Below are 26,795 nucleotides of genomic sequence, written 5' to 3' on the forward strand. Positions count from 1 at the left end.
CTTGTCTATGTGGATGCCACTACAAAAAAAAAAAAAAAAAAAAAAAAGTTTATTTTTTCTTAAGATGTTCTTCAATGTAAATGGGGTGACAGAACCAGGCCTGCGTGTCAGTCATAAAATAGTAACAGTGATGGCAATTCCAACCTTTGCAGTGCTTGTCCCTTGTGACAGGAATCCTGACTTCTGATAGATGTATTTTTTGAGCAAGTAGAATTTAATGTCAAGTCTCATCCCTCTATGCTTGCTGGTAAGCAAATCAGATGATATCTTCATCAGATGACACAGAACCAAGACCTCTGGTTTATGCATAGCAAGTGCCAGGTAATTTTGCAAGATCTTTAAAAAGAAATACAAAATTATGAAATCAGTAAAAACTTTAATCGTGATTAAACAGAATCACACTGATTTTTTCAAGCTGGATTCAGCTGCTGACTATGCTGTGAAGGCTATTCTCTCTTGGTTAGTCTAGCTTTTGTGTTTTTTTGTTTTGTTTTGTTTTGTTTTATGATTAATTTCTTAGGTAATTATGTAAATGTTTGTCAAAACAAATAATCCACCTCAAAATAAAATATGGGGTGGGAGACAATAAGATCTCTAATAGATTAAAAAAAAAAAAAAAAAAAAAAAAAAGATAAAAATCCTTAAACTGACAGGGCCAGTGTTCATTCTATGTCCTGGTCACTCATGCAAAGAAGAATTGCTTGTATATGAAAGCACACTCCATGATAAATCCCTTCATTAATACAAAAGGACTATCTTATACTACTGTTCAAGGCAGTCACAAATACATATGTATTTATGGAGTCTTAAAATGCTTCTAAGTATATTCATTATGATCTTTATAATGACATTGCTATGAAGGACACTATATAAATGGAAGCTGTGCTTGCAACTGATCACTTATGATAAACAAACATCTTGAAGGACTCACCAAGCACACAGAAGTTGCCTTGCTTTGTTTACAGGGAGATTAGCTCTCTTCAGATAACTTAATATGTGGTAGATAAATCTTAAAAGAATAAAACAAAATTTCTTCAGGCAGTATGAAATCAGATCACAATGCACTTCTGTCAGAGATCGCGTAAGCAAACTCCTTGGGTCAAAGACCTTGTTTCCTTACTTTTCTATATTGCACCTAGCACAGAGCTGTGAGTGGTATCTCACAACATACATTGACATAATATTAGCAAATGGGTTACCAACTGGGGCTGAATAACACTGGCAAATTATAATGCATTTTAAAATAAATAATCAAACATTCCTCCCACAGATACGTACAGGCAGCGTTCCATCTATATATCAGCCAAATATTCAACTGTTACCAAAAGGGGAGAGGGAAATAATGTTCATCTCTAGAAGGCTGCCTTATAGTTTTATGTCAAAGATTTGCTCTTACACCATGCCTCTTAGAAGGGCTCACTTATGACAGAGCTTGCCTTCTAACACTGCCTGCCAATACTCAGAGGACAGGACACAGCAAGGCCAGACAAAGTAAAAGATAATTTTTAATTTCAGTTGTAATAAGGTGCCAACCTATGAATAATACTATCAGCCTAACCAGGCTTCAGCAGAGGACTGATCTGTCACTCCTCAAAAGAAATAGAAGGTATTTCCTGCTGTGTGAATCACCGTGAAGCCAACTAAGCTGTGGTGGAGTCAGCCGTCCCCCCGGCAGCCCACACAGTGCTATGCTTTGCCTCCGAAGCTCGAGGGCCGGTGAGAGCACACCACCAGCCTTCTGGCCACCACTGAGCAGTGCTCCCACAGCACCAGGGCTGGCTCTCCAGTCCTCCCCTCCCTGACCACAGGTGGGCAGGAGGCTGGAGGGAACTGACCAAAGGACTATTTCACACCCCACAAAGTGGTGCTCAGGAGTAGAAGCTGGAGGAAAGGAGGAGGCGGGGGGACAGTTGTGGTTACAGCATTTATCTTCTGGATTAACCACTGCACATACTGAGGCCCTGCCTCTCAGGAAGTGGCCTGCTGATGGGAAGAAGTGAATAAATTCCCCCTATTTGCTTTGCTTCCATGCACAGCTTTGCTTTTCTCATTAAACTGTCTGTATCTCAACACACCTGAGAGCTTGCCCATCTGTTTTTCTCCCCCTGTTCTGCTGAGGAGGGCATGAGGGAGCGACTGGGTGAAATATCAACCCTCTGTAAAATGATTCCCTCTAAAAACAATAAACATCTTCTGTATAAAAAGATAGCAGAGACAAAAAAGTAAAATGCCTGCATGAAATCACAAATGGAAAAAGTGGAAGCTTCTTAATGCCTAACCATCTTCTTTAGCTGGGGAACCTCCAGGGGCCACAAAGAATTTCTAGATGAAGACTGAGTAATTTTTCAAAGCATACAGATTGTTAGTAAGGAGCATAACCTCTCCTAAAATCTGAGGATAAAAGGATAATACAGAAACTCTCCCTCTTTATTTATTTATTTGTTTATTTTGGAACTGAATCTCAGCATCATTCCGAGCACCTGCCGAAGTCCCAAGTGCCAGAACTTAGGCCACAGCTTGCATCTACCTGTCAGTCCTACAGATAAAATGAAGATTTAACAGGTGTCATTCCTGACTTTCTCTGCACCCCTGGAGGTTCGTTGGTCCAGGACAGAATGGACTTGTGTTGACAGAGCTGTATGGGTATATTTCTTACATTGTTTGTGCTGTGAAATAAAGTAGTTCAGCTTGTGTACATCCCGTTAGTACTTTTCAAGTGTGTTGTTGTATTTAGAAAGAACCATCAGACTCTCCTTCCTTAGACGTGCCCAACGTCTAAATTAAAGTTTTGTGGACTAAGCCAACCTAAAGAGTTTTAATTGGGATACAAAAAACAAACAAACAAACAAACAAACAAAAAAAAAAACCAAACAGTTCAGCAGATATTATGAGCTCTGTTAAATTTTAGAAAATAGTAAGAGTACTATAAAGCACTTTAATGAACAGCCTTATATTTTCATTGTTCCACTTTCTCATTCTCACATCTTTTCTACTTTTAATTATTTGGTGCTTTTAAACCTGTAACAGCAAATCTCCCCCCTGAGAAGTTTTGTCTCACAAATGGGGTATTTAGCTGTTAGATGACATACTGGCTTTCTATTTGGAATAAATTATATTTAATGATCTCCAACACACTTGAAATACTGGTAGCTAAACTGCAAGCTTTTCCTGACAAGCAATGTTTTAGTTACCGTACACACTGAGCTGTGTTTGTGTTTGGGAAAAACTGCTGTTGAATGTTAGAGGCTACTCTTTTAACAGGAAAATAGTACTATGACAGGATTTCTGAATTTCTGTTTACATTTTTAGATAAATTTTAAATATTACAAACAATGAAAGTTTATTCAGCTTACTTCATAGCACGTTATACTTGCTATGAAAGGGCTGTACTTGCAGAGATTATTTTCATATTTCCTCCTTCTTTGCAGGAGTAATAAAGTTGTAAGTGTGAAATGCTTTAGTTCTGCAACATTTGTAAATCTGGGCAGTAAAATAAAGTATGGTGTTTTTGTTTTTTTTCCAAGCTAAAAATATGCCTCTCTGACATCAAATATTAAAAACACCTCCTGCTTCAACAATTTTTTTTTTTTTAAATCGTACTTTTTGATACATATAAAATACTATTTTGACACATTATTTTATCATGGCTTGGGGTAGCTCCTGAACTAATAAATAAAAATTGCCAGGAAGAACAAAAAAAAAAAGGAAAAAAAAAAAAAAAGAAAAAAAAAAGGAAAAAAAAAAAAAAGAGAGAGAGAGAGAGAGAGCCCTGAGCTATCAGATACAGCATCTAAACCCATAAGCATTTAAAACAGTTCTCATTGTTTTCTTCCAGACAAAGGTGAGTGTGTCCACTGCTCACACTGGACACAAACCTAAATGTATCACTGTGACCAAACAAGAGAAAACAGTTGAAGAGTGGAAGGGAAAGAAACCTGCTGCTGTAGTGGATCAGTCTCAACAGAATCAAATTTGCATTAAAAGGTGGTTCTGAAAGGAGAGGGCATGACTTTCAGGTTGCCAAACAGTTGGAGCAGTTGTGAACTCAGCAGATGAAGGTACCAGCATCTGGTACAACTGAGCAAGGAATTCTGCCCATAAATAGTATCCAATACTAACATGAACAATAAATTTCTTCATTAAGTCACAATAAACCCTTGCTTATCAACAGATTAATTAAAGAGACTGTTTCATTTTGGAAACAGATCTGAAATGCACAAGATATGATGGTAAGCCATGAGGAATTGATGAACCTTCACACCTCTGGGTCAGGTTTTATGAACACACCAGCAGATAAACCACATAACTGGGTCAGGGGCTTTTCTTGACAAGCAAATGCTGAAACTGTGGGTAAAAACCAACAATACTGGAAAGAACACAGCAGTGAAACACAGTCCGTAAATGTTTTCAAATATTTGTTTGAACTATTTCAAATATCACCTGGCTTTTTAGAGGGAAGTGTTTGTCATTATGCTGAAATCTTTACACTCTAATCATTAATTACGGAAGACAAGTAAAATAGTGCAGTTAAGTGTGTTGCACGCGGTTCCTGGTTTGCAGCCCCGTCCTGGCATTACATTCACCCTTCTACTCATCCCCGGCGGGCAAGTTCCTTCCAGGTTGGGGCTGGGTGCGAGGGGGACACCAGCACGTGGTGAGCATTTGGAGTCCTCGGCCAGGAGGAACATCACGTTCACGTTATGATTTATTCTTCCTCCCCTAGCATCTTCTTGGCTCATTTTTGTTTGCTAACATGTTTTTACACTTTTTCTTCCATCCCGCAGCTCCGATCGCAATCCTGTCACAACGCCGCGCCACCCCTGAGATGTGTCGGGTGCTGTTCCTTTGTTACCCCCGAAGGCTTTTTTTTTTTTTTACGCAGCCCCAGGACAGCGCTTCCCGAGCCGTTTGCAGCCAGGAGCTCTCCGGGACGCGGCCCGCGGGCTCCTCCCCGCACCGCCCCGCTCGGCGCTGCCACCCGGGCACAGCCGGCACCGGGGGCACCCGCCCCGCCCGCGCCATCGCTGCTGCGGCTATAGCGGGCGGCACGAGGCTGCGGACAACTTCGGAGGCGGCGAGCGGGGCACAGCCGCGGCTCCGCGCCCTGCAGCGATGGCAGCGGGGGGCAGCGCCCACCGCGGGGGCTGCCCGAGCCCCCCTGCTGCGAGGGCGCCGAGGGACCCGGGCGGGCTGCGGGGGGACCGGCAGGAGATGGGGTCCGCCGGGAGAAATAATACGAAGAATGGGTGCGATGGGAACAAATCCAACAAATCCTCTCCCTTTTTTTTGTTTTTGTTTTCTTGTTTTCCCCCAGCAAGGCGCCCTGCCGTGAGGCTCGGACCCCGCGGCCGCACGGGCAGGGCGAGGCGCGGCTCCCCCCGGCAGGGCATCCCCAGCCCCGCAGCCGGGGAAGGGCGAGACCGGCCCCGGCGCACGCGTTCCCGTGGCCGGCAGCCGCCGCCGGGGACAAAGCGCGCCCCAGGCGGGCCGAGGCCGAGGCCGGGGCCATCCCCGCGGACCCCGTCCCGCACCGCCCGGCCCTGCGGGCTGCGCCCCGCGCCCGCAGCCGCCGCGACCCCCGCCGCCCAGCCTCGGCTCCCCCCTCCCGGAAACGGCGCGGCCGGAGGGGCGGCCTCCCATTGGCCCGGCCCACCGCACCCTCCCGCCTCCTCGGCGCAGCGCGGGCGGCGATTGGCCGCGGCCCCTTGTCAGTCGGAGAGGGCGAGTCCCCCCGGCGCTCGGGCTGCGCTCTCCCGGGGCGGGCGCTGCTGCCGGGCGCCGCGGCGGCGGCTGGTGCGGCTGCGGGCGGAGCGGGGATGCCGGCGGCGGGGCGGCGGGCGGCAGCGGCACTCGCGGTCCGGCGCGGAGCGGCGTGCGGCCAGGCGGGCGAGCGCAGCCGGTAAGCTCCGGCCGCGGGGAGGGCGGATGGGTGGATGGATGGATGGATAGAGGGAGGGATGGAGGGAGGGATGGAGGGATGGATGGGTGCCCGCCCGCCTCCGCTGTGCCCGGCGCCGGGGGGACCGGCGGCGGCACCGGCACGGGCGGGGGGGCTCGAGGCGGGAGGGGGCGGCGGGAGGCGGCGGCGTGTCCCGCTGCGCCCCCCCCCGCCGCCCTCTGCCGTGCCCTTCGGCGGCGGCGCCTCGTCCCGGTCCCCGGGAGGCAACTTGGGTACCGCGGCAAGGGGGCGATGCTCGCCCGGCAGGCGGCGGGGCGAGCCCCGGGGCGGGCGGGCGGAGCGCCCCGCGCAGCGGGGCCCGCACCGCCGGGAGGTGCCCGAGCCCCACGAGGCGTGGCCGCGGCCGCCCGGTGCCGCGCCTGGAAGTTGCGGAGCGGGGAGCGCGGCGGAAAGTTGGGGAGAGGCCGGGGGTGCGGTCCCGCCGAGCCCCGCGCGCTCTCGTTCGCCGTGCTGCGACCTCCTCCGCTTCCAGCGGTTGGAGCTGGTACTGGGAGGCTGTGGAGCGTTGTCCAACCTCGCTGATTTGGGAAAGAAAAAAGCCTTTTAGGTGCTCTTCGTGGTTCGTAGTGTAAGCGTTCGGAGCCTCGGTTCGGTCGCGGCTCAAGGATCGTTAGGGCACGGACGGACGAAGCAGTGGACGCGGTGCTTCGGTCAAGGAAGTGACGGGGAGTTGTGACATTGGCTCGGTGGGAAGCAAGCAGCATCCGAAATTAACAGCTGAAGAGAGAGTGGTCTCTGTTGTGTCTTGGTTACTTTGCATATGGTGACCTGGGCATTGCCATCATGAGGAAACTGCCTCATGTCTCTAGAAAACACCAGGAGCATTTCGTTCTAACTTTTGGGATCTTGCGTGGCTGCGAGCTTCCTTCCCTGCTTTCTAGGCGTGCATTGATTTGGTTCTCTCTCTCTCGATACGTAGCATTTCAATTCCTTAATTTAGTTATAAGGAGGCATTTGGCCATGTGATGCACGACATGAGTTCAGAATTGGTAAAAATCATGTGATAGACGACAAGCATGAACACCCAGCATGAACCCGTTGTTACAAACAGCCAGCTGAGTGGGAAGTACTAGTAAAAGGTTAGAGGTGTTGAATTTATAACTGAGACAGGCTAATACTGTTCCCTCCCTGCATACTTACCCAATAAATATCTGTACTGAGAGAACATAAATGGCTAATGACATTTCAGTTTCTTGTATATCACTTATTCTGGATGGATCCAGTAAAATGTCATATTGGCAAACCAGTTTTTCAGAAACATCATTCAGTTACTTGAATCGATGTCTTTGGAGTATGTTAGGTTAATTTAGATGCCTAGGGCAGAGAGTAATTCTGATCCAAGTAGCCATGACGCAATGTCTGAGATGCGCTCAGTTGTGCCAGTCTGCCTCGTACCTCACCTATGTTTTCCTTGCATGGCTTCTTAGGAAAGAAAAAGGCAAATTTTATGGTGAGGATGAGAGGATTTTTTTTGCAAGACTATAGACTGAAAATACTAACTTTCCTTTCCTATTGTGGATGATATACAGAATCTAAAAATGCAGTTTATGAATGGGTAATCTGTAAAACCTTCAGCACATGAGTAGTCTTAATCTGTGATATGTGTTTCCCAGGTATTGCTTTCAGGAGGATTTACATGCAGGAGAATGTATGCCACCATATTTGCTCTGTAGCCTTTTCTTAACTGTTTAGGCAAGTTATTTTGATGCAGCTAGGCAAAACAAGTGACGTGTTTTTAGAAATACATATTTACATTTAGTTGAACTACTGAAGAGTTGCAGAAGATTGTAGAAAAGACGGATGATGCATCATCATCTTTTAGTTGCATTAGATCACACAAACAGTATACAGATCTTTTTCGAAAAGCTAATGTTGTTTCTGAGCTGCAGTTAAAATACTGACTTGTAGCTGTTCATAATGTCTCCAGCAAACATAGTGGCTGTAGACGCTGCTGTATGGAAGCTTTGCAGAATTGGAGAAAAGCAGAAGTGTAACATGCCTCTGCATCCAAGTGTTCCCTGTGCTGCTTACTCACAGGCTTCAGATGTTTCCAAATGGTGATAGTATCTGCTGCTGCCTAGCACTGCCATAGGCATATGTGAATGCCCAAGACTGCTCTTCTTTGGTTTCCCTGTCGTCAGTGAGTGCTTCCCAATGAAGTTAACAAAGGAGGCTCTTAAACAAGACATGGGAATTCAGCTGCTGAGGCTGAGGATGTAGATCTTCAACAGAGTATAACAGAGGGCGAGAGGTGAAGATGGGCAAGTTGTTCTTTGACTGATGCTCAGTCAGGCAGGAGTGAATTTCAGCAGAGCTGTGCAGACTGCAGATGCGTTGGTGGCTGAGATCAGCTTTCTAGAGTTCATCCAGGAGAAACAAAAGATGTATGGATTCTCTCCAAGCTTTGGGCCTGCTTGGGGATGGTATTAATGCAGAGGTGTGTCAAGGTGTGATGATGAATAAGCCTCATTTACAAGCACACCTCTCTTGTATCACTCCCTAAAATGTAAAATTGCTAGATATTTTGCATGTATAGTGTGGGGTGGACACTTTTTTTTATTGCCTCTTCATTCTGATTTTTCTAGCTCTCAATTTATCCTACCAAACTAATGGGAACAACCTAAATATCTGCAATAGTTACTCATCAAAACTATACTTTATTATTCCCTTATGAATGAAAATGCGTAATTTAATGTATATATAAATGTATAATTTAATGTGTACCATATGTATTTCACAAATATACATAGTGATAGATTATGTGTGTACTCTTTCCTTTTGAATAACAACAAATTACCAAATACTGGAGAGGGAGCTAATGGTAAGGGTGAAGAATACATTATACAACTGAACCCACGTGAGGATTCTGTTGAGCTCTGTTTATTTATTTCTATGGAGTGCTGCCAGCATACCTTCTCCCTTTGCATATGGTGTTGTGTATTATCCATAGCCTCAAAATACTTCAGCTATAATGTGCCTCCAATTTCACATATACATACTTCCTGTAAAAGAGAAGAGGGTGGAAAATACCCTATAGATATTGGCTTTCAGCCTCAGTTTTTTAAGGCTGCTGAGTACCATTAAGTTGTAACTCTTACTACCTTCTGAGATTTGCCGTAGTAAAAACGTGAACGACTTACGTGCCTAACCTTGCCTCCTTTTGAGCTATTCTGCAGTTCTGCTGTTTGAGGAACTGATGTTTGTTTCTTTTGTCCCTCAGCAGGTGGCTACATTTTCACTAAAATAGCTGGTCCTGCTGTGGAACAACATCTGTGGCTTTGTGGGGGTCACATTGGCTGGAATGATTCAAATATTTCCTCCTGGGTCTGACCCTTCTTTTTGCTTAAAGATATAGTGCTAATTTCATGCTTAGCATAGGATATGGTATGTTAGAATGTATACTGAAGGGTCTGCTGTTACTCAGGTCTGAGCCATATCCTTCACAGCAGATAAGAAGCAGGGGTGTAGCCTTTTGTGTGTGTGTATGTGCTCTGTAAGAGCTTAAAAGAAGATGCTTTAGAAAACTGAAGCTAAGAATATAAGGACAGAAAGAAAGCTGTATTGAGTCAGACTAGTGGGCTCTGAAACTTGGGGTTCTGTCTCCAGCAGTGGCATTAAGAGATGCTTTTTAGGGGCAATACATAGACCTGGCTACTTCATGTAGTCTGTTCCCTTACACTCTCAGCATATTTAGTTTTTGTATTAGGGATGGTGAGCGTATCGCTGCTTAGTGCTTTTAGAGCCCATTTACGAACTCGCAATCCAAGAATTGTCTAATTTTTCAAACTTGCTGATGCTCACTGCTTTTACAACATTCTGTGAAGGCAAGTCCCTGCAGTTTACTACTAACTTTGTAAAGAAGCACTCCAATCTCTTTTAAACTAATCTCTTGCTAGTTTCATCAAATATCTCCTAGTTCTTGTAAGGGAGGATTTGGCAAGCAGAAGTTTTACATTAGTTTATTCACTCCCCTTGTGGTTTGATCAAATCTTACTTCAGCCTTCTCTCCAACTGAAGAGCCTCTTCAGTCTCTCTTCCTAAGGCAGACACTCAGTCTTTAGATAATTTATTTGCCCTTCTCTGACTCCAGTTTGTCCTTCTTAAGATTCAAAGACCAGAACTTCACCCAGTATTTGCGATGTAGGTGCTGCACCAAGGTTGTACAAATGTCCCATCTTGTTCCAAGTGCCTTTCCTGAGGATATCTTAGCCCAACATTTGTTGGGCATATGCTTTATGATTTTTTTTCTGGTTACTGTTGAAAACAAAACGGGTAATTCCAGGAATCTGTAAATCATAATTCCTAGATTTCTTTTGAGTCAGCATGGTGCATGCACAATTTTGATTATTTTTCATTATATGTATTAGCTTAAATGTATCTACACCAAAACTAATATATATTTTTTTTGTCTGCTCTCTGAGTTTTATGAGGTACTTCTGCATTAATTCCAACACAACTTTTTGTCTTTGTCCTAATTTTACAAACGGTATCATTCCTTAAGAGATTTTTCACACACACACCTGATGGCTAAGAGGGATAAAAATGACGTGGTAGATCAGCCAAAGTATTTGAAGGTCTAAAACTCGTTTGTACATAAGTGAAGCTTTGCCTTTTTTTTTTTTTTTTTAATATCAACAAAAATGAGCTCAGAAGAATAACAGGTTAAGACTGTGTCAAGAAACCCACACCAGGTAAAAAGAAAAACTCTGAAAGATGCCATTTGTAGCACTTAATCCAACTACACTGATTGGGGAAATGGGAATGGCAGTATATGGCATTTGATCCACATTGATTGCTGTTAAAATTATGCTTAATTAAAACCAAAGAAGCTTTTAAAAATATTAGAGTGCAAAGTGACGTTTACTCGAATAACTTTAATCCTTTCCAAGCCTCTCTACAGATTCACTACACAACGGTCTTAACTCCACTATCATCTAATTAATCACCTCCCATTTGTGTGCTGCATTTCACAGTAACATGAAAATTATGAGCGAAGCTTCCCCCTGCCCCCCTTCCCGGTTTCATTAGAGGTCAGGCTGGAAGCCCACCATGTAGAAAGGATCTCTTCATGTTCCTTGTTCAAAAACAGGCTCCTCATTTGATATTCTGAGCATGTCACTTAGAAGAGCTGCTGCATTGCAAACAGCATTGAGAGTGAGGTTTAAAGAAACATTAGAAATGTATTATTAGCGTGCTGCATTATTGCTTGGTGTTACTTAGTAATAAATGTGGTTTCACAGCAGCATAAGTAACTCCAACTGCTGTCTGTGCTGATCGTGTCTTCCCTTTCTCCCATTCACGTGACCCCATCCTTCTGCTGTGCCAGCCCCAACCTTTTGCAGAACCACTTCAGCACATTAATCTGGCAGAAAGAAGACAGCTCCCCCCCACTGGTCCCATGGTTTAAAAACCAAAACAAAACAGCAAACCACTTTCTGCCAGCTTGAATCTACTTCACAGCAGACCCTATGAGGGGTGATGAAGGGAGGGAATGGAATGATGAAGGTAGATGCAAGGGGAGAGCAAGATGGTTGACAGGCAGCAGTTAAATTGGCTTATGCACTTGTCAAACCACAGCCTGAAGTGCTGTTCTGTTCCTTGATTTATTATTGTTAAAGTACTTGGCAGAAGCACAGGACTATTTTAGTAGTCTACCTATTGCTTTGTTAATTAAAATATTTAGTTTAAGGAATTATATTTTATGTCCTTTAAAGGCCCCAGCTGTTCTACTATCCATTGAGGTCATTTGCTGAGTAAATCTGGCAGTCTAAAAGATCACGCTACCAGCTGTAGTTATTTGCAGAAATTCTTCTTTCATTTTGTTTTCTACCATAACGCAGTTCTCCAGACCAGGCTCTTCATATTAGCATGCATTCAAGTGTGTAACAAACATAATATTTCTACTATTGGAATTTAGTAATGTGTGGTCACAAGTCCTGATCTATTTAAAGGGTGCTGTTTGCTAGACTGTCTACCAACCAAGACAAGGCTGTGGTTTGCCGCAGAAAAAGGTTTTGGTTGATTGCTTTTGCACAGTATGCTGAAAACTCAGCTAGTGCTACTTCAGGACAGATGGGGTGATCCTGGCCCTGTCTACGATAGCTGCACAGTTATGGTCTACGATAGCTGCACAGTTATGGTCAGCTTTGTATGAGCTGATACTGCTCAAGATTGGTTTAATGTGGAATAGTGAGTTCATGATAGTCTGCAAGGATGTCAGTGGTGGACATAAATGCTCGTTAGTGCATAGTCATGTGCTTTTGAGTGCTTACAGGGTGCGTAGTGTTAATTGATGAATCTGTGCTGAATGAGTTTAGAAGCGTGCTGATAGAGTAGTGCCACTTAACTGCTTATCTGCCTTAAACAGACTATCAGCATAAAGTGGAGTTTGTCTTCCACTGTTTACTGTGACAGTATCTTCTTGTTTTAAGATGTAAGCAGTTGTTCATCTAACATTTTTATAAGATACTTAGGCATCGTCAGGCAAATTTTTGTATGTTCTTCCCTATGAAAAATTACTTTCCTGTGGCTAGGGCACATGTGGCTTTCACGGGCATCAGAGTGGTTATGTTAATTGATAAAGTAACCACAAAGTCTAGGAAAGTCATGTATTGCTTAACTGAGGTCACCTGGAAATCATCTCTTTCAGAATTTGAAAACTCTAGGAAAGGATTACTTTTTTTTTTTCTTTTTTTTTTTTTTTTTTTTTTTTTTTTTACTAAAAGTAAGCAACATACAGTGCTAATTGAACCTGTCTTCCCTCAAGTACATCCGTCTTTTCCATCTAGTCACTCAGCTGAGTTCCTATACGCTTTCATTTCACTATTAGGAGTTTGAGGGGATTATCCTGTAGCAAGACTTCTGATATCAGAAAATAGGTACGTTATGTCTGAGGAAGTCCTATAGACTTTGTACGGTTGTCAGTGAAATGAGGACTCGGACCTATTATAACTTCTGTGTAAAAACTTCTGGGCTCAGGTGACTTAAATTTTGGCTACAAACTGCCCTGTATTTTTGATCAAATTTAGAGTATATACTATCCAGAATTATTGTGAATGCAGTTCTTTCTAGCAAGAAAGAGTTTTTCATGGTTTCTCACATTGTTGTAGATCTACCCAAACTTTTAAAAAGTGTCCTTTGCCTACCTTTCAAACTCGATTAATTGTGATATTATTGGACCGGCATGAATGGGCCAGGTTACTTCTACACAGCAAGCACCTGCTTGAAAGTTATTTTCAGTGACACTTGTAGCAACATGGCTTTAAGCAGCTGTATTATGAATGGTACACGGGTTTAAAGGTGTTCTGTAATTCTCAAAGACATACCATGTGTTTGTAGATAGAAAGAAGTGCTTATTATCCTGTATGTTGAAACATCATAGAATAGAATCATAGAATCATTTACGATGGAAAAAGTTCTAAGATCATCTGGTCTGACCTTTAACCTAGCACTGCCACATCCACCATTAAACCACATCACTAAGCACCACATCTACAGGATTTCTGAAGACCTTCCCCCCTGTTCCAGTGCTTCACAACCCTGAAAAAAAGATACAGCAATTAGTACCAGAATTAATTTTTTTATTAGATGTATGACAAATTATTTTAGTAGTTCTTGTTTCTTTATAGTCTTTGAGACTGAGTTATCTGCAAAACAAGTTAAATTTCTGTGTAATGCAGCAGAGACACGCTGTCAGATTTGGCTCCCCGATTCTCTGCTGCTGTGAACATCGGAGCAGATTTGCTTAGGCCAGAGAAGAAAAAGAGCAGTGGCTGGATATAGTAGATCAGTTTCCAAATCACGTTCTGGCCACTGTGTGCTATATCTAATTGGTCCCAACAGCTTGAGAGCAGCCAGGAGAGCCAGCTGAGATCTACTGGGTCTGAAGGAGCTCTCAGACAGGCAGGCGTTGTTGGGTGGTACTTGTACTTGCTTGGATGGGTGAAACTTAAGGGTGCTACAGTTTGGTCCTCTAAGAGCCTGTCAGAGAGCATCAGCCCAACCTGCCTTGCTTCAGAAGCCACCATAGGGTCAAGTAGCTGTTAATGGCTTCATTTACAGAGTGGAAACTTCACACACCTAGGGACCTGGCCTAGCATATCCACAGCGATGATAAAAATGCTGGTCAGAACTTCTGTTTCACATGTGTACTACCTGTGATTCTGTAACTGGTTTGGTTTTGTGCATGTTACGTGCCAGAATTTCATAACTAACTGGATGATGTTTTGCCTGATTTGCCAAGAAGGGCACGGTATTAATTAAAGCTTTTGTTATCTGAAGGGCTACTTCTGGGGAGGGGTGATTTGTTGGAAGACAGCAGTGTTAAACTTTCATAACTGATGGCTACATCTTTCCTGTGTAAAATGGTACCAATTGTTTTAGCCACTGTGATGGCTAGATAAGAACATACTTACAGTAACAGTTTATCTCATATTGCATATTAAATTTTGTGAGTATTCTTTCTGCCTAGAAAGACAAAAATTTATAGTCTTTAAACAATTCTGAGGGGTGGTATTATGAAAAATGATTAGAAGAACCATGGAAAAGTGCGGGGTTTAGAAAATCAGTAACAAACCCTTGACTGTTCAAATAGAAGACTTACAACTAGAAAAACACATTTTTACAAGTAAAACTTAGGCTAGACGTTTTTCAATGAGATTCAGTGACCCACTTAAAGACAAATAGATTTCCTAACTGTGTAAGTAATATAACAATGTGTTGTAATGAAAATTCAGGAGGTGTTCCCTATGAAGCATAGCACTAATATTTCAATATTCCATATTCCAATATGGAAGTGATTAAATTGCTTTACAAGGAAAAGTTGGTACCATAGTAGCAAAGAATATTACAAGCTAATGCTGCCTCTATCTGAAGATGTATTGTTTTGTGGTAATGAAATATTGTAATAAACTCAACCACCTCTAGAGAAGAACCTCAGCTATAGCTCTCTGGAGTTATTCTTCAAACACGATTATTATTCTGCATAAATAACTTTTATGCAATGAACAGTTACAATAAACAGAATTGTAAGAATGAAATGACCGTATTCAGAGTTAACAAATACATAAAAGGTGGGCTATCTATCTACATATACAAGTATGTAGATAGAAATAAAGAGGGGGGAAAAAAAAGGAAAAGAATAGGTTTAAAGATATTTGATATCCAGGTGAGTTTCACATTAAATCCTAATCCAGAGCTTACTGGACTAACTGAAATAATTGTTAAGACCTCAGTTAATTTCAGTTGGCCTTGAGTTCTCTACCCTCTTCCACTAGAGTGCAAAGCCAAGACTTCCCTGAATTTTAGTGAATTAGGATTTAAGTAGTTCATACATCTTCAGTGCATGTAACAGCTTTCTCTTGAACACAGCCTTGCAAGGACTTACAGTTTCCTTTTCCCCAAACACTCTGATCTGTAGGTTCATCAGGATTCTCTCTGAACTATTTAATATTTGTTTTATCAGGGCTTATGAAGATTTGCTTCTATAGTATTTGTTTACTGTCAGGAACATTTTATTCAGTGTTTGTACTATGTTCTGGAAAAGCTAAGAGAGAGCAATGAAGACTGTTTGAGTTTGGGCTAGAAATGCAAGTTGCCAGTGTGGTTAATACTAAAATTGACACACATTCCAACGTTTTAGAGGAGTTTAAAATTCTCAGAGGAAAAGGAATCTTGTGTTTGTTTTTTAGATCATTCAGTCATCAGGTTTCTCTTTAAATGGTGCCTTCCAAACAAAACAGTCTCTTCTCCATTTAGTGCTCAAGACATTTAGCCTTTTTTGGTATTAATGTGAGTTTTGAATGTGCATATGACAGAAGGTGTAATTCAATATTCAAGAGAGTAAAGCAGAGAGATGATGGCAAATATCAGATGAATAATATTTTTCCCAACCTATGTTAATCTTTTTTTTTAATAAGGAGTAAAGCTGTGACACTTAGTAATATCTTTAATTCTAAAACATTTCTTCTCTTTTGCACAGCACCTTGTATACAGTACTTGGCATCTTCAACCAACTGAACCTTCTTTCTTTACCTACACTCCTTTTCTTTCTTTTATTTAACAAAATGTGTACAAATTATCACTTAAAAAAAAGGGGGGGTATGCTTGGTTCTAAAAAGGTTGTCTGAGGAGAAAGCATTCCTAGGAAGTGTGTTTGTGCATACATGACGTATGATTAATAGCTTGTTGTCTGAGTGTGAAGTATGAAAAACTGTTTTTTTCTCTTTTGTCTTCTGATCTAACTGGATTTTCATATGTAGGAAGGCATATTATATGAATATAGTGCTTTCTTCCCTTCAAGTAAAAAACTCTTTCGTCATTTGTGGACTATGTTTAACCCAGTTATTTCTTGTTAAGAGGAAACAATGAACTCTCCTATGGAGTGTGAAGACAACTGTACAAAAAGGTGTGACCAAGAATTTTGGTGCCTGTTACTAGCTTAAAAGGGAAACAGCTTTCCCTCTCTTCTTGCTATATCATACCTTGTGAGAATTGTTCTTTTGATTAGGTCATTAAAATATTTACAGAAGACCTGACCTTGTGTTATTTTTTTGGCTGTGAAAGTGTTAATTTCCTTTGCAGAGGCTCACACAGTGCAGTGTTTTGGATTTTTGATGAAAATGGCAGTGCTAACACACCAATGTTTAGCTGTTGCAGAGCAGTGCTCACACAGAGCCAAGGACTCTCAGCTGCTTGTGCTGCCCTGCCAGCAAAGGGGGCTGGGGGTGCCCCAGGAGCTGGGAGGGGACACAGCCAGGACAGGTGGCCCAGACTGGCCAAAGGGACGTCCCACACCCTGTGGCATTGTGCTCAGCAATAACAGCTGGGGTAAGGAAGGAGGAAGGGGGGATGTTTGGAGTGATGGCGTTTGTCTCCCCAAGAAGCTGCTATGTATGAGCGTTGGGCCCTGCTGCCCTGGAGTGGCTGAACGCCTGCCTGCCGATGGGAGGCAGTGAAGTGATTCCCTGTTTTGCTTCGCTTGCTTGCACAGCTTTTTCTTTACCTGGCCAACTGTCTTTACCTCACCCTGCGAGTTCTTGCACTTCTACCTTTCTGATTCTTGCCCCCATCCCACTTGGGGCGAGTGAGCAGCTGGGTGGTGCTCAGCTCCCCACTGGGGCTAACCCACAACACCTTGCAGACCTAAAACACATAAGCTCACAGAAATTTCAGCAGAAACTTTGTTCATGAAAGGAGAATCTCACTGAAATAAAGACTGTGCTACTACTAACAACACTTTGCATCAAGCGTACATTATAATAGCAGGTACACCAGAATTTAGCTTGTCATATAGCTAAGACACATTTCAATGGCATTTTTTTAAATACGCCAACTTCTGCATAGCTTTTGACTTCTAGTGGCAGCAACATATGACTTAGAAAACACATCTGCTTCACAAAGTCAAATGGTCTCCAGGATCATGTTTTGAGTTATGTTAAAACTTGGCATGAATTTGTATGTGAATTTTGTTTGCATTTATTCGGGGTCAGTTTCCCTAAAGGGTTGCAAGGAGGATGCTTAAAGGGTAGTCGCATGTAACTGATCCTATACTTTTTATCAAAGAGGTTATCAGTCAGCAGAGGGGTTGTTTATTGTCTTTTCCTGATGTACTGAAAGGACAGATTGCACTCCCTCTAGAATTCCCTAGCAGTTGCAAAGATGGATAGGATTTCCTAAAGGGAAAAGCTAAGTCTGCTCTTCATTTGCGGTTTGAATTGCTGTTGTCTGGGGCTAACAGGTGCTGGTTTCTCCTCTGTCCTGGAATGGTCTGTGACCATCTGCAAGGCTACGTGCCAGTGGAAGATGATGTAGGTCCTAAACTGTTAAGCCTTTATAGGATTTCTCTTCTGAATTGATAAAGCTGCATGCATGTGTTTATTTTTAGATCACTTGTAACTGAAACACACATGTTTCACAGCAGGATAGAAAGGGTACAGGAGAGCTGCTTAGGCACAACTAGCAGTTTTGAAACCACGAGTGTCCTGGGCTGTGCACCTTTTAGAAAGTAATGTTGCATAAGAGGTTTTTTTTGAAGGCTTTCAGTAGGGGCTTTTCAGTTGAATGTGGTAGTGGTGACAAGTTTGACATCTGTAAAACATGAGCTCATCCTTTTCTCCACAAAACAAATGCAGCACATGGAGCAGCATCTTAAATAATCTCCTCTATGCCAATGTTTTATTTTTCTTATAACTTAGTGTCAATGCCTGGTATGTGAACCTTATGCACATGCTTTATTTTTTGTGTAGTTACTTAGTAATCTCATGCTGTTTTTTGCACATTAAAATGTTTTTTTTAGGGTTGACTTAAAATTGCCAGCAAGAGCGACAGTTGCAGTGCTTTTTATTTTTGATGTGGACAAAATGTGCTGTAAACAACTTAAAATGAACACAACTGCACTGAAACTCTACTCTCTCCATGAGCAAAGATACCCAAATGACCCCTGTACCAGAAGCAACATAATCACAATCACGTGGAGCCCCTTGAATGGTAATTGCCCAGCTCAGAAGATACAGCTGTGTAAGAACAGGGTAACACCCGAACTAACTCACCAGCCTCTTCACTGAACCCTGAGTCAGACATAAAAATGACAAGGTCCTTAAAGTCCTATGTTGAAGTAGAATACAACATTTCTGGTAGCTTGGCTACCTGTTAAATCTCAATTAATCAGTGTTTATAGCTTTCATGTGTTAGGTAGAGACAGCAAGAGAGAAAATGAATTAATGGACGTTATTTTGGACAAAACTGTTTCTCTAATGTTCCTTAAAATATTTGCTGTTCAAAAGAAAAAAAGAAAATGGAGCTGTAATTTAATAAAGACTATTTGCCAATATTAATTCTAGTTAGCTTTGGAATATGCTCTTTTGGGAAGAGCTGGAAATTCACCTTAAATATAATTAGAAGATATTAGATATTGTGATGTGGCCGGGTATCTTTCTCTAGAGTCCAGATTAAATTATTTGTTCTAATGTTCACTAATGTCATTCCAGCCCCATGCGTGTGCACACAAAAATCAGTGTTATAGGCACTTGCTTTTCTTTTGCACTGTGAATCCACTACTGTGTTTAAAAATAAAAAAACTCATGGCAATTAATAATATACAGCCCTTTACATGTATATAGCATCTTTTAACCAGTGATTTCTTCATTCTGGAAGAACCTCATATTTCAGAGTTGGAAACTAGTGCTGTAAAATAGTTTTTCAAAAGTTATTCCTTGAACATCTAAAATTTAATACATTCTGTACTTACTGCTGTATCATGAGCTTGATATAATTCTGTTTGGCAGGAAAATATTTTTTTTTAAGCTCAAGAGGTTGTCTCAAAAAGCTATTATGTATGTTGTATTTTTTATATCTAGGTATATATTTTACTGTGTTATTATTACACTGTTAAAAACTGAATTTTAGACCTTACTCAAAACAGACACCAAAACCTGCACATCACTGCAGATGTGCAAGTTTGGCCTAGTTACTATGGTGGGTAAGAGCACTGATGCTGGAAGGTCAGAGGGAAAAGGATGACTTTGCAAACTGTTGCAGAGAGCCTCTCTTCATCACAGGACCTTGGGCTTTGAGATGCTGAGGGAGTCAACCACTAGGAAATATACTTTGCATAATGTACGATCAGTGGTTGCTAACATTGTCTGCAGTTACTACCACTATGTAAAGTACATCAGTCTAATAAACAGAATCCAAGCATGATACCTATTCTAACCCACAGTATGAAATGCCTGAAGTCACTTTGACATTGTATCTTGTGAAGCACAATTAATGGTCTAGGTTCAAACCAACTGGTACCAGAGGACTTAAGAGATGCATCGCATCCCTCAGCACATCCCTCATCATTTTTTTGGTTTACCACTAGGCCCCTGACCAGCAGTACAATACTAAACTAGCTGTTCACTGAATGTGTTGGCCTCAGCAGCCTGGATAACGTCCACCTTTCCATGGGGATGATGCCGTCTGCTGTCACGCCTTCCCTCCTGGCAGAGGCCTGAAATTGCCTAGACTTTTGGTGCCCATTGGTGGAAGGTTCTGTTCATTTGTGAGGGGGTAATTAGCTGCTGCTGTTATTTCCATTAAAATACCTTCTGGTGTGTTAAATGACTACAAATTTCACGTTGGCCACATCTTCCTATCGCTAAGTGTGATAAAAGTGTGAGGCTAGTGTTTTAAAGCAAGGAGTAGTAATTTCTGGCTTTCCCCGGAAAGTTCATTTAAATAGACTTTTGAGGTAACATAGGAAGCAATAGTCCACTCAAAAGCATGTAGTCCTTTGAAAACATATGCAATCCCATTAAGTTTGTGAATGAAGTCCAACCAAAAGACAGCCTTCCTGACATTCCACAAAATAAATCATGTCACTCTTACCAGCATACTAGCAGTTTCATTTCCCATATAAAATGTATTTCTAGTTTATAACAATATTATAATTCTAGTATAAATGGTTAGTTTTTATTGAGAAGAAATTTCTCATGTTGGAAAAAAAGAGTTCTTGATACTAAAATTATTGAGGTGGGAGTTTTGCAAGAGGCAAAACATCAGTATTGGAACCCAAACAAGGCAAAGGGCTAAAACCGCATCTTAAGGACCATTAGTCGGAATAATTTGAGCTGACAGTAGCCAAGATTCTTTTATATATGAAGTTCATAAAATAGCAAGTTGGTTTCTTCAGATAGGAAAAATACCTAAAGGGGGAAATTTTTGCTGCAGTTGCTAGGGAGCAGCTTATGCTAGGTCTGTGGGATATAATGGGAGTCATCTGTGAAATATGCTATGCTGATAATTTATCGCAAACTGGTTAGAGCTGCGTATTATATTCACAGAGCACATCTCCTTGTACAAAATAAGATGATGAGATGGATGATGTTAGTAATGTTAGGTGACAGAGCCACTATGGTATACAAGGTACAGTACACGTGTCAGTAGGCTGTCAAGAGCATGTCATTCCTAAATGATTCATAGGTGGGGGCATGATTAGGTGAGTAGAAAATTAATACGTTGGATAGATGGGAGGAATGAACAGACAACATGAGCAGAAGAAGAACCTGTATTTTGGTCTGTTTGACAGATCTGGGAATGAACAAGGTCCTGTTGTGTATTCCTTTTTAAGACAAGCTCATTGACGGGAAGTCTCTGTTGCAAGTAGGATGTTTAATAAAAATGAGGTTGGGAAATGCTGGGGGGACTTGATGCACCCTGCTTTACAGTGGTTACCAGTGCCTCTGGGAAAACTGCTTAGTTATGAAATGTTGACATCTTTAGTAGAAAACTTTATAATTACTTGGCTATTGAACTTCATTATTTTCTTTCAAAAACTGTTAGATTTTAAGCTAGTCATACTATGTCATACAGTAGTGATAGGACAAGTTGTAAAAGACAGGAGATTTAGATTAGATATTAGGAATAAATTCTTTACTCAAAAGGGTATGGGGCACTGGAACAGGTTGCCCAGAGAAGCTGTGGATGCCCCCTCCCTGGAGGTGTTCAAGGGCAGGTTAGATGGGGCTTTGAGCAACCTGGTCTAGTGCGAGGTGTCCCTGCCCATGGCAGGGGGATGGAACTAAGTGATCTTTAAGGTCCCTTCCCACCCAAACCATTCTGTTACTGTATGTTATTTGGGAGATTATCGTGCTGTCATTTGACTTTATTTTTGTTGAAAATAGAGCCTTAACTGTTTGGTATTCTTAAAACTATAAATGAGATAACCATAATATATTTATTATTTTTTTTACAGTATTAAGCATTTTCAAAAAATATCCAAATACCGTAAAAAGGTTTACATTTTAATATGTTTAAAATTTCAAAAATATTTTTTCCTTATTGAATCAAGACAGTGATACTGTCTTGAAGCTTAAATTAATTGCTTCACTCCTTTGAGCGGTGATGCACATTTTTCTCACATGCTGTACGTAGAGATCAAGTGTGTTTTCCTCAGCAATTACTGCATTTGTTCAAAGTGAATTAGAAAAATCAAAAATGTTAGGAACTCTCTTTAATGAGATGATTAAAGAACCAGGCAAGCAGTCTGATGTTCAAATGAAAATGAAAGGTATTTCTTAGCATTTTTTGGCCATGCAAGAATTCAGATAGGACACTAGTTGTGCTCTGTGGTTAAACTGCCATAAAAGTTTGCAGTCTCTAGGAATGTTGTTTGGCATACGTTTACAGTTACTCAATCAGTTTTACCTTCCTGGGCTCAGTTGCCTTGTTCTGAAGGACACTTTCAATACGCAACCTTGCTGAAAGCTGTCTGAAAACATGATATTCCTAACAGGAGTTTGAAACCCAGTAGACCTGGCCTTCACAAAACTTTGTGGGCAGATTATTGACTAATACATACTATCAAAACGCAATTGAAATTAATGAAGTTGTGATGGTGTACACTAGATAAAGATCTCCCCCCCCCCAAAAAAAAAAAAAATTTTTCTTTTTTGCACATTATTAACTTCTCAATTTTTTTCCAAATGTTAATTTTTTTCTTCTCTACTCAACCCTTAGTTAACTGATTCTTCCTTTAAGACCTCCTTCCAACGGGTCTAACTTGTGTAATTTTTCATCAAGTTTCTTTGTTTGTTTGTTTTTATGTTTTTTGTTTGTTTGCTTCCCAAAGGGATCTTTGGGTATTGAAGTAAAATCTCTAACTGATTCCAAGGGCTCTGTCCACTGTTCAGACTTTGTGCAGTGCCTTCTTTTGAATAGATTTGATCCAGACACATTGTACTGAGAAACATTTCCTTAATTAAAGAAATGCTCCTTATTTAATAAAATGCAGAAACCTTTTTTGGAAAAAAAATTATCTTTTTCTCATTCTCTTTTTTCATAATCGATTTCTTTCTGGCTTGTATTATCACAGTCATTAAGTATTGTCGTGTACATTTACATGAAATTCATTTAATTGTTCAGGTTTGCTCTTATGAATGAAACTTGTAAAATTAGTCACTCCAGAAGGAAAGAGGACTAGTTGCTGTTGTATATAGTCCTCTACTATCTCACATTCTTCTGCTTTACTACTGAAATAGCATAATGACGTTTCCAGTATTAGTACATAGAAGAATGTTTCGTAAAGAAACAGTCAAACATCTGGAAATTCTTTTCTTGGTCTGTCTCTTGAAACATAACATATTACTTCTATTCCTCCTAACATCCCATTACATTTAACTGTTTGGACCTAAATAACAAGCATGGGAAAGATAAAGGCAGAGTTAAATGTTTTGCTTTCCTTGGTACAGTGAAAATCTGTCTTTTCCAAAATATTTACTGTTGTAAATCTCCCCAAAGTATCTTCTTTCTGTTCAGTTGGCCAGCACTTACAATAAAATTGGGAAACAGTTTATATGAGTATTAGGTTCACTACTGGTAATAAAATAACAAAGTTCTTGAGAAGTCTGTATAAAAGCTAGCTAGGACTAAGAGACTCTTTATTATGCATTCTTTCTAAAGTGTTAGAACTATTGGAGCAGTGAGAAAATGATTAATTATAGTTGATTTTGTGGTTTGGCTTTATTAAAGTCTTCTTTCCTGCCCAGAATAATGCCCATCTTATTTAAAAGGGTGGATCAGAAGAGACAAGTTTTGTGTGTCTGCTGTGACCTTTTTGTACTAGACTTAGAATGTGCTCTCCAGCCACTTTAGCTCTCTGCAAACGGCTAACATTTGTTTTATGAGCTTCAATCAGAAGGCTTGATCCAAATATCCAGCATCTTGTGTTGCTTTAAACCAAAGCAGTAATAGTGGAATTTTTATTGGAGTGATATGGTTGGACTTTGGCTGTGATTTGCTGGAGCTTCTGTTTTGTCTGTCTCCTACAGATCTTTTTTTGCCCTCTCTCTTACAGCTTGCATAACCAATTCATACCTGTCCCAAACTTGGGTGGAAATGCTGTGGTAAACACTGCAATGAAAACCACCAAATTATGAAAAAATCATACTTTTTATGTATTTAATTATGTCAATATTTCATATTATTATGAATATGTTGAAATCGAAAGTTATGAAACAGCTGTGATATGCACTGTAGGAAAGATTAATATTAAGGGTGCAATGGCAGCGTAAGGTGATTCACTGGTGTTCAGAATCTCTGGATCACTTCTGTGCTGCAAGGCCATACTTTCTAATGCATGCCCACGCACATACACTACCTGCACTGCAGCACAGGGGCACAGTGCCTTAGGCCACATTCTTGAGTAGCTCCAGAGCTGCCTGCCTGGAACAGCTGCCAGCCTCAGCCCATAGCTCCTCCAAAGAACAGAAGAATCTTCCTTGGGCAGCCACAGTTCAGCCTCTTGCAGACATGCAAAAGCAGCAGTTGCAGTGTTTTCCCTGTGCCACATCTCAAGTTCCTGAGCATTTCCCTGGGAGGGCTAAGGATTTGCATATGAGTGCCTACACTTTGGGTGACTGCTGCTCTGGAAAGAGAGATTTCACAGATGTTCACTTTGCCTCCTGTAAATATCTGAGATTTCACAGCTCAGTGCCAAAGCCTACTTGATTTTGTTCCCAACAAAATCAACAAGAAGTACAGTGAATGATAAAATTAGATGCTCTACTACTACTATATGCTTTTCCCTCTGTAAGGCGTGATAATCCCAATCTTGTGAAAAGCGTAATTCTCCACAAATGCTGTACAAATTTCCAGAAAATACAAATACACTTTATTAGTGCATACAGCCATCAGTTTGATAGTTTTTGTATAAAACAGGTTACTGCTAATGTGCTTATTCATTGTATCCTTTTTCACTAGTAATGTTTTAGAATATTTTTTCTCAGTCAACCTTCTTGAAGGATATTTAGAAATTGAAAAATGTTGGAAATGCAAATACAGTTTGCAGTCTGTCTTTAAGACATTACTACTCATGTTGAGTTTACAAAGTTTGTAGCTGTTATGAAACTGAATTCTCAGTTGACCTAAGATTTTTAAAGGTAGAGAGAAATCAGTGTATTGTCAACAAGCCCATCATATTTGAAGCTAAGATCTGTGGAAGATACAGCTGACTAGAAAATGCTTTTCTTCCACTAAACATGCTTTTTCTTGACAGCAAAAATTACAAATTCTGAGGCACCCTGTAATTCATACATAATATGGATTGAATCAATAGCATCAAATAAAGTGCCTTGGAAAAGGAGCTGTTGGTTTTAGTTACGTTTACACTGCCTAATGCAAAGGGATCAAAACTACTTATGTGTAACTAAGAATACTAAAGTAATAATACCAAATAACGGTATTACATATAATACCACCAATAGTAATAGAATGCCACTAAAATGAAAAGTGATTCTGATGGATGTTCAATTTTAGTGTTATATGGATATCTCAGAAATTAAACTACATTGCTGTAACAGATTTCTCTGAACATAATCACCAGTTGACTGCAGTCTGGTATACAAGCCCCTCAAGAAGAGATATTTACATAAAAATCCCATCTTTCTTCACAGGCATAAAAAAAAAAATCATTATAAAAGATGAAGTATGATACCTGGGAACATCTGACAACTTACTTTACATTTGCAGATTGGAAGAGTTACTTTTAAACAAGATGCAAAAATTATTTTAAATAAAATTTCACATAAAAATGCCAAGAAATTAGAGCTGGACTTCAGGAAAAAACAAACAAACAAAACAGATTTTGATTTAAATGGCTAAGAACTGAACTTGGAGGGGTTTTAATCATAAATACCAATGCCATTTACACATTCAAATCCAGTTCTAGATTTGGTTGTGCTTTTTTTCTTTTCAATTTTTGCTTATTCCTCTCAGCCAACCCAAGATGTTGGATATCTGGATCCAGTATTTTGGCCAGTAAATATTAAATTCTAAAAATCCTTTTTGTCTCATTAAAATCCCTTGCCCCTGGAAGGAGAATTTAAGCTGGACTGTGTTAAAGCTGGCTATTATCGGTCTACCCAGGGAGTAACCTCCTTTTGGAACCACAGAAATAAATAAATAAATACACTTCACTGACCGTTTTAGTGTGTCTGAACAGAGAATGACAAGTGACCATCCTCCTTCAGCTTGTATCGTGGCATCAAGTTTTAAACTGTGGTTGCCTCCAGATGCTGGTGATAAGGACCATCACAATCAAGCATGAATTAAGAGATGTTGCTGAGTTGTCCCTTATATAGCTCTTTAGATGTAAATAAGTTTGTATTATAACTGTTGAGCATGGGAATTGCAATGCAAGTAAGTTTTGTTACAATGGTCTCTTTTGTTAGATGTTCTATGTTCCTCTGGGAATGAAGCTGAGAGCTCTGTTTTTTCTTAACCAATGAAGGTACCTAAATCAGTAACCATTACTGATGTCTTAATTTAACAATTGCTTTTAAAAGGAAAGCAATAAGGCTAATTTGGCAAGCATATTATTGTTACTCCTGCAAATTCTGGAGATGCTGGACAGGTCTGAGTATCATGTCCTCCGTGTGAGCTATGCTTGTTTAGCATAGAGTTGGTTTTGTTGTTTTTTTTAGCTCCGAACTAATTTTAAGGATGCTTGCGATCAGCATATCCTTGATGATAAATGAAGCAGGTAAGCAGCCAAGACAGAGCTCTTTTTCTGCTCTGCTGAAGTATGGGACCAGTCAGATTGATAGCATCCAGAAAACACCACAGTCACTGCACTTTCCTTGTCTCCTGCTGCTGTTTGGTATAAGATAGGATGGAATGCCAAAATGAATTATTCCAAGACCTGGAAGAAAAAGAGAGGGTTTTTGTTTACCTGTTTTTTTAAAAATACTGTGATACAATGTGGGGATCTTTCAGTAGCTTTGAACAGGTTGCATTAGAGAACCGGAAAGGTAAATGATAGAAAGTTCCTGTCTCCCCTTCTAGGACGGAAGATCAGCAT

At 40.8% G+C, this 26,795-nt stretch overlaps 1 protein-coding gene across 8 annotated transcripts in view; it reads left to right on the plus strand.

Moving 5' to 3' along the window:
• The first annotated feature begins 5,713 nt into the window (after positions 1-5,713).
• B3GALT1 (beta-1,3-galactosyltransferase 1) overlaps positions 5,714-26,795 on the plus strand; it is a 202,842-nt gene continuing 181,760 nt past the window's right edge. For all 8 annotated transcript variants that reach the window (XR_011810616.1, XR_005267101.2, XR_005267100.2 and 5 more), the window contains exon 1: positions 5,714-5,899. The gene's annotated coding sequence lies outside the window, so the exon portion shown is untranslated. The remainder of the gene's footprint in view (positions 5,900-26,795) is intronic.

This window comes from Anas platyrhynchos, chromosome 7 (assembly GCF_047663525.1).
Source record: "Anas platyrhynchos isolate ZD024472 breed Pekin duck chromosome 7, IASCAAS_PekinDuck_T2T, whole genome shotgun sequence".
Taxonomy (NCBI): domain Eukaryota; kingdom Metazoa; phylum Chordata; class Aves; order Anseriformes; family Anatidae; genus Anas; species Anas platyrhynchos.